We start from the raw sequence: 9,021 nt of genomic DNA, 5'->3' as shown, positions 1-9,021 counted from the left end.
GAGTTCAAATAGTGCATTATCATGTTTTGGACTAAACAGTGAGGTTAACTTGCTCAAACATGCATGAAAATGGTACAAATGGATTCCTTGAATTTTTCTGATAATTTTTCATATATAATTTGTTTAATTTGGGGTTATAGATTATTTTCTATGATTTTTAAAAGTTTTAGCTATTTTCTGAAATAAATAAATCATTTCTGATTTATCTAAAATCCCAGAAAAGCTTTACTGCGTCAGCATTGCGCAAGGGTGATGTCAGCGGGTCAACTGGTCGGCTAGGTCAAACCTGACCTGCGGGACCCATATGTCAGTGACTCAGCTAATTAATATGGTTAATTAACCTTAAATTAAGCCTAACTAAAATGTCAGTGGGGTCGGGGCCCACATGTCAGCGGCTAACCTAACTAATTTAGTGTTAGTTTAACTCCTAATCCAGGTTTGACCAGGGGCGGGGCCCACGTGGTCAAATGGGTCAACCCCATCAGCGACATGACGCCGGCGAGGCCCGAGACGGCGGCGCGGCTCGGAAACGCAGCACAGGCGACGAAACGAGCGGCGGAGGGCATCCGCGGGGAGCTGGAGCTCTCCCGCATCCAGCGCAGCAAGCAGCAGCAGCTGGGATGGCCGGAGCTCGCTGGAACAGAGCTCACGGTGGTGGCCGGAGTTCGGGTTTGAGCGGGCGCGGCGCTGCGGTGCGCTAGGAGGCCAGCTGAGGGGCTGGGAGGCCCCAGAGGAGTGCCCTGAGTGCGGTGACGCGCTCGGGAGCGAGCTGCGGTGGCTAAAGCGGCGGCGGCGACATGGCCGGCGGCAGGGGAAGCTCGGCCACGGCAGCAGCGCTAGCTAGGGGACGAGCAGAGCAACGTGGTTAGGGGGAGGAGAAAGAGGAGCTCACGGCGATGCGGCAGGGTAGGTTAGCGGCCTCGGGGACGCTCTGGACGAGGCGAATTGACGGAGTTGATCTCCGGGCACCGGAGGTGAAGACGACGACGCTCCGGTCGACTGGGGCCTCTTCTGGTCGCGTGCATCGGGTGTGCTGCTCCACGGGGTCGTGGCGGAGCTCGGGGACGCGGAGAGGAAGCGAGGGAGTGGCTGTGGCCGTGGTGGAGCTCGTTGGTGGCGGCGGCGCGGTTGGGCACGAGAGAGAGAGAGAGAGAGAGAGAGATCCAGGGAAGGGGGTGAGAGCGCGACAGAGAGAGAGGGAGAGGCAGGGAGGTGCGGGGCTTCGTCCACGTCTCCTGGGCGTCGCGAGAAGGCCACGGGGGCGTGAGGCAGGCAGGGAGGAGGTGGCGGCCTTAGCGCGCGCCGTGCCCACCTTCGCCTCTGCCTGCTGGCAGAGGTTGAGGACGACTGGCAAGTCGCCAGGTGGGCTGGGCCTCCAACAGTACTGGGCCAACTAGGCGCTAGGTCAGCTACACGTGAGGTTCTGCCCTTTTTTTGTGTTTTGGTTCCTGTTTTCTGTTTCTGACATTTGTTTTAATTTGGTTCTTGAACCAAACTAATTTTTCTGCTTCTGACAATTTTTGCAGGGACTAAATGGATTATTCCAAAGCCCCTCAACAATTATCAGAATTATTGGACATATAGTTAATATATCACCTATATAAATCCAATGCAAATAATTATTGGATTAACTCAAATGCCCAAAAAAAATATTTCTGTGAAACCAAAAATATTGGTTTGAATTTTACCTCTTGCCAATATTTTTATAGCTTAACAGGAACATTTTATTGGGTTATTTGAAGCAATTTTTAATGTTGATCATTTTTTTGAAATGATTTCTGAGGCTTTCAGCTTTCCCCAATTCAACTTTCAGAAATTTAAACATGATGCAAGCAAGATGCAAACACTAGGCAGCACCAGAAGCTAGGGATGTGACAGCTCACCCCTACTAAACAAGAATCTCGTCCCGAGATTCAAGTCGTGAGGTAAGAAGACAAAGGGACACAAGCTAACACAACCTTCACGATCCAGATGTCTTTCTCGAGGATGTTGATTCATTGCATCAACTTGATCTCGACGTCTTGCTTCGGAAACTTCAACCAACACAACAACGAGAGAGAAAAAGGAAAACTCTAGAAGAATCGATCTTCTCGAGGATCGAACAATTCAGGATCAACTCGGAATGAGACGTAGAAACATCTCTGGAGCTGAGAGGAAAAAATACACCTTGGAAATGACGGGAGAAACAATCTGACAAGGGTTGTAAAACAGCGAGGGAGAAATTGCCATGATTCCATAACAAGACATCTAAGAGGTGGTGACTTGTAGAACTATTCCCTTAAGTGGCAAAAAGAATTACTTTTGATTTAGAGACCAATGACACTCTTTATACCAGCCTAAGGGAAACCACAACAATCGCTTGGCGGAGTACGAATGGAGGGCATACTCGGGCTAGAATGGACGATGTGAACTACCTTGTTGAAGACAACGCAAGGAATGATTTGCTTGCGCGTTCTCTCAAGAACTTGAGCATTTCCATATTCATCAAGGTCTTACCAACATCCGTGCCGAGGATCCTGGCAACACAACATACTACCATGATGACTAGTGAAGGATGATGCGGATACAAAGGAAGATAACACCTTCTAAGACTTCCCCTTAGCGAGGCTAAGGAACAGAATCTGGATAATCGACCAAGAGACATTTAGCAGTCCGCTTCTAATGTTCTCCTTGATGTTCTAGCGTAATCCATTCATAGATATGGTTTGATATCAAGAACATCAAGTAAATGGTCGGATTTCGGGAACACAAAAATCCATAAGGAACAACTATTGGAATAAAATCTACGAGATCCTTATGGGGAGGTGGCCAACTTTCTCATTCAAGATACTACAATAATAAGTCTTCCGGTTGGGTGTGTTGGCCACAACATTCACTTTACCGGGTTACAGGGAGACCAATATTATAGTTCTTGAGAAACGTTCCAACCATCATATCTGCCCGAGATTCAGATCTGATTGGAAACAGGATATTTGAGACAACATGTCTGGAAAAGAAAGTTTGCAACACAAACCGACGAGATGGCGTTGTGGGATTCTCGGGAAATGAACTATGATAGCAAGCTCCAAAACATGAGCCGGATCTGCTACAAACCTGTGAACACGCTGTCCCAGACAAGCATGACCACGTAGTACTCTTACAATAAAACACTACCGAGTTCAGGTGGGGAACCATCATTGAAGATAACGAGGCCTTGTGCACTTAAATTAGACTTCTTTACCTAGAACAAGTCAATCAGTGGCTTGGTGGGCTACGGAATTCATATGGAGTGGAGGTAATTAATCTACCAAACCATAGTATACTTTGCACATGCATGACTGACTTGGGACGATTCCAAAGGAAGCAAAACTAACTCTCTCAAATTCACGGCGGCAACTTGCATCGAATGCACATGAATGAGAGGAAGTCACTTCTTTCATCCAAACATATGCTTCATGAACGGAACATGAAGGCATTGTTTACAAAGTTTCCAACACTAGCTTAATGTTTAACACGAATCATGGGGGAGACAAGATGCTGCTGATGGGCCCAATAGCAACTCATTGGAATTTCCATATCACTGGACTTCCACCATCATGTGAACACGGTGATAGCATTGGTCAGACCAAAAGATGTAATAGTGTATGCTCGAGGGATGGACCACGAGTAAGACAACATTACAAACATCGTTGGTTCTGATTTGACTTGAGGATAGCCCATACTCAAGTCAAAGTTTTGACAGGACAGATAGATCCAACAACTGATCATGAGGACCAATCGATGAAGATATCATCTTTCTTCAACACACACACAACACACAAGGATATCCCTTTGGAGATGAACTAAGTGGGACAAGCTTTCATCTTCCAACTCTCCAAGTTGTTCTCTAGCTCAACCAACTAGCTCAGGGATATCCTACACAGGTTCTTGGAGAAGGGTGGTTTATAAGAAAACCAACTTGATCACGAACTCAACATAGCGGTCAGGGGACTGCCTGGTGATACTTCCAAGAAGATATTCAGAAAATCACGAACCACCGATATGTTATTAAGCTCGAGAACAATCTTGCTCTTCAGGTCAAGATGATATGATCAAATAAGAAACGGATTGAATAATCCTAACTCACTAATCGAAGAGTGCACCAAAAATAAGGACTAGGTAGTACGATTAATCTCCGGATGATGATTCAACAACCAGCACGCTAAGAATGAGATTATTGTCCATTAACTACCGAGCAACAGGGTTGCTAGGAGTATTGATTTCACACATCACGGTTCACATGTCGGTGTTCCGGTTACAATAACACGGGGACCGAGGAATGAATAATGATGGCGAGAAGTATCACTGTATCAAGAATCCATAAGACGATGTGCAATTCCCATGACATACTTGACATAAAGATGGTAACACTCCAAGGTACAGCAGAGCAAAAGCTGGATTGGCATTTTGATCTACGGCATAAAATTGCTTTGACCCAATCCTAGATATGGATGAGGTTCTGGAGTTTGCTTCTCCTAGTCATTCTAGAATAGAATGGCTTGACGGACCACAAGAATAATAAGCATCGATAACATGGATGCATGATTCTCCTGACTATCAATTGATAGACGATGGTCGGAATACAAATGAAGAGGGACAACTCAAGGGGGCATAGCACTTTTGAGTAGTGGATGCATAGATTAGTATGTTGAACAAAGCTCAACATATTTCTTCCGGATAACCCATGCAGAAAGGTAGAACTGGCAGAGTCACAAAATAGGATCGAGAACTCATCAAAAGCACTCTAGTTGTGATATTTTTGGTTCAAACGAATTTCTGCCAAGGATGGTTCATAGTATTTGGAAGAAGGAAATACCACGGACCTCGAGGACTGTCGCAAAGTTACTAATATCTTAAGGGAACTAGCAAATACTAACAACACGAAGTAGGGTGAATCTCGGGTTCGAAAACCCAGGAGTAGAATACCTACTACTAAATGGCATCACAGGATGCTTTCGAGAATGGTGGCCAGAATCTTCACACCGGGAACACAAAGCATTGCTAGATTACTAGGTGACTCTCTAGGACATCTAGGGTCATAATAATAATTCCAACATATATGTCGAGGCAATAGAATACCTCAACTCACAATTAGTGTGATTAACCTGGCCTAGAGGAACATCGAAAACCAGAGGGAAAGGATTTTGCAAATGCATCAGATTGTTTGGAAACCTGGGATGACTCGGACAGCATAACGGCTGTAAATGCTCAAAAAGTTTTGAGACATCCTGCAAATTGGTGGCATAACCACTCAGAAGCACAATATCAAGGTTCCGAGACCAACTATGAACACACGGAAGTAGTAGGAACTGAACTGAGGTTTAAATCCATCAATCCTATAAGTCTCTATCATAGTAACTCGTCATCCTGATAGATAGATGAGAAGGCCTAGTTCTTAATCCCCGTAGAAGAGAAGAGGTTGACTCAGATCAGAAGGCCATGAGGTATAAGAAATAAAAAGAGCCTTACGTTCCCATCCACAATCAATTCCCTTATATAACTAGAGCATTTCTAGACACGACTTCGACCAGTTGGCTTGGTAATCCTACAGACAGTCAGGCTCTGATACCAAAGATGTCAGGACCCCGATCCTAGGTCACACCGATCTAGCATGTAACACATCATATCACTTTGTGGCCTCACGCACGGTATTCCCATGGGTGCCACCTTACCTGGCCCGGGACCGTTTGCGCCTTTTGGCTCACGTATATGATACTGTCGCTAGCATCCATATGACAAAGAACCCGGGCCGACATGGCTAGTCGTGAACCCAAAGCGGCACTAACCCATGGGGACAGGCATACATGAATCAACCTCGAGCATGTCGGTCAACAGCGTGTGAATCCGGGCTGTAGCACTGGGCTAACAGGACTCCGGTAACCCGGGCTGTAGCAGGCTAGGCAGGACTCCGGATGTCACCACGTGACATTTCCCCAAAGGGACAGACACAGGAACGAAGTGAAACACATGTCGGCCAGTCAAGTGTCCTGAGCAGTAGTGCTGGGCTAGCAGGACTCCGGTGAACCGGGCTGTAGCGGACTACTATCGCTCAGAAAGCACTAGACTACATTTCCCCATATGATAGGCTGCCAAGGATAAACAACTAGATTGTCGGATCCCACTCATACCAAGCATTTCAATCATACACACAATATGCCCGATATGAGTACATACAACATGGCATCACAACAAGACTCTACGACTCAAGTATTTATTCATTAGGCTCCGAAGAGCGAGATATTACAAACATGGGTCTCATGACCCAACATACAGAGCATACAAGCAACAAGCATATGCGGAAGCTTAACTTGTCTGAGTACAGACAACTACAAATGAAGAAGGCTAAGAAGCCTGACTATCTACCAGATCCTGCCGAGGGCACAAGATCGTAGCTGAGGTAACAAGCTAAACGTCGAAGTCCACGCGGAACTACTAGCGAGATTGTCGTCTCTCTGCAAAAACATAAAATAGGCAAACATGAGTACAAATGTACCCAGCAAGACTTACATCAGAACTATCTACATATGCATCGGTATCAACAAAGGGGGTGGTGGAGTTTAATTGCAGCAGGCCAGCTTTGACTCAGTGGCTAACCTGAACTACGACTGGAAGTAACTCTTTTGAGGTGGCGCACACGAGTCCACAAATTCACCATACCAATACACCACTATGGATCCGCTCCCGTCTCCCTGCGAGAACGCCATCCATAGCACTCACACTTATCTTGCGCATTTTAGAGTATCCACTTTCACTTGTCTATGAACTATGCAAGGGGTCCAAGTTTCCATATCCGAGGAATCCGGCTATTCGAATAGATAATGATAACCCTGCAGGGGTGTACTTCTTCACACACGCTCTCGCCACTTATAGCCCTGTACACGTCATGTACCTCAGCAACCTTCAAGCAGAAGCTGGGCGAGGGAGTCGGCCACGACCTGACTAACCAACAAGTCTCTAGTCCAGGTTTATCGCCTATTCGGGTTCCATCCGCAAGGAGATCCGGCCGGGGTGTCGCTCACGGCCCCAAAGTTTTAGCTATTTTCTGAAATAAATAAATCATTTCTGATTTATTTAAAATCCCAGAAAAGCTTTACTGCGTCAGCATTGCGCAAGGGTGATGTCAGCGGGTCAACTGGTCGGCCAGGTCAAACCTGACCTGCGGGACCAATATGTCATTGACTCAGCTAATTAATATGGTTAATTAACCTTAAATTAAGCCTAACTAAAATGTCAGTGGGGTCGGGGCCCACATGTCAACGGCTAACCTAACTAATTTAGTGTTAGTTTAACTCCTAATCTAGGTTTGACCAGGGGCGGGGCCCACGTGGTCAAATGGGTCAACCCCACCGGCGACATGACGCCGGCGAGGCCCGAGACGGCGGCGCGGCTCGGAAACGTAGCACAGGCGACGAAACGAGCGGCGGAGGGCATCCGCGGGGAGCTGGAGCTCTCCCGCATCCAACGCAGCAAGCAGCAGCAGCTGGGATGGCCGGAGCTCGCCGGAACAGAGCTCACGGCGGTGGCCGGAGTTCGGGTTTGAGCGGGCGCAGGGCTGCGTTCCGCTAGGAGGCCAGCTGAGGGGCTGGGAGGCCCCCGAGGAGTGCCCTGAGTGCGGTGGCACGCTCGGGAGCGAGCTGCGGTGGCTAAAGCGGCGGCGGCGACATGGCCGGCGGCAAGGGAAGCTCGGCCACGGCAGCAGCGCTAGCTAGGGGATGAGCAGAGCAACGTGGTTAGGGGGAGGAGAAAGAGGAGCTCACGGCGATGCGGCAGGGTAGGTTAGCGGCCTCGGGGACGCTCTGGACGAGGCGAATTGACGGAGTCGATCTCCGGGCACCGGAGGTGAAGAAGACGATGCTCCGGTCGACTGGGGCCTCTTCTGGTCGCGTGCGTCGGGTGTGCTGCTCCACGGGGTCGTGGCGGAGCTCGGGGACGCGGAGAGGAAGCGAGGGAGTGGCTGTGGCCGTGGTGGAGCTCGTCGGTGGCGGCGGCGCGGTTGGGCACGAGAGAGAGAGAGATCCAGGGAAGAGGGTGAGAGCGCGACAGAGAGAGAGGGAGAGGCAGGGAGGTGCGGGGCTTCGTCCACGTCTCCTGGGCGTCGCGAGAAGGCCACGGGGGCGTGAGGCAGGCAGGGAGGAGGTGGCGGCCTCAGCGCGCGCCGTGCCCGCCTTCGCCTCTGCCTGCTGGCAGAGGTTGAGGACGACTGGCAAGTCGCCAGGTGGGCTGGGCCTCCAACAGTACTGGGCCAACTGGGCGCTAGGTCAGCTACAGGTGAGGTTCTGCCCTTTTTTTGTGTTTTGGTTCCTGTTTTCTATTTCTGACATTTGTTTTAATTTGGTTCTTGAACCAAACTAATTTTTTTGCTTCTGACAATTTTTGCAGGGACTAAATGGATTATTCCAAAGCCCCTCAACAATTATCAGAATTATTGGACATATAGTTAATATATCACCTATATAAATCCAATGCAAATAATTATTGGATTAACTCAAATGCCCAAAATAAATATTTCTGTGAATCCAAAAATATTGGTTTGAATTTTACCTCTTGCCAATATTTTTATAGCTTAACAGGAACATTTTATTGGGTTATTTGAAGCAATTTTTAATGTTGATCATTTTTTTTGAAATGATTTCTGAGGCTTTCAGCTTTCCCCAATTCAACTTTCAGAAATTTAAACATGATGCAAGCAAGATGGAAACACTAGGCAGCACCAGAAGCTAGGGATGTGACATCTGCCGGCAGCACCTGAAGCTTGTCGAGGCAGAGCGGATGATCTTTGCCAACGCTAGTGGCGAGATTATCGTTATCTCCTCCGACGAGGTCGAAGGCGGCAAGGGCGACGGTGCGAAGGGCAGCAAGGACGAGGAGATCAACGTCGAAGTGTGGAGGAGTGTCTTCCCCGGCGACGAAGACGGCGACACCAGCACGTACCCAAATCATGACACACCATACCTGACGAGGAAGGATTGGCTCAACCTCACATTCGATCGGAAGTACTTTAGT

Source organism: Triticum urartu, chromosome 5, assembly GCF_003073215.2.
Source record: "Triticum urartu cultivar G1812 chromosome 5, Tu2.1, whole genome shotgun sequence".
Classification (NCBI taxonomy): Eukaryota; Viridiplantae; Streptophyta; class Magnoliopsida; order Poales; family Poaceae; genus Triticum; species Triticum urartu.
The sequence above is the reverse complement of the archived record's forward strand: the minus strand, read 5'-3'. Positions refer to the sequence as shown.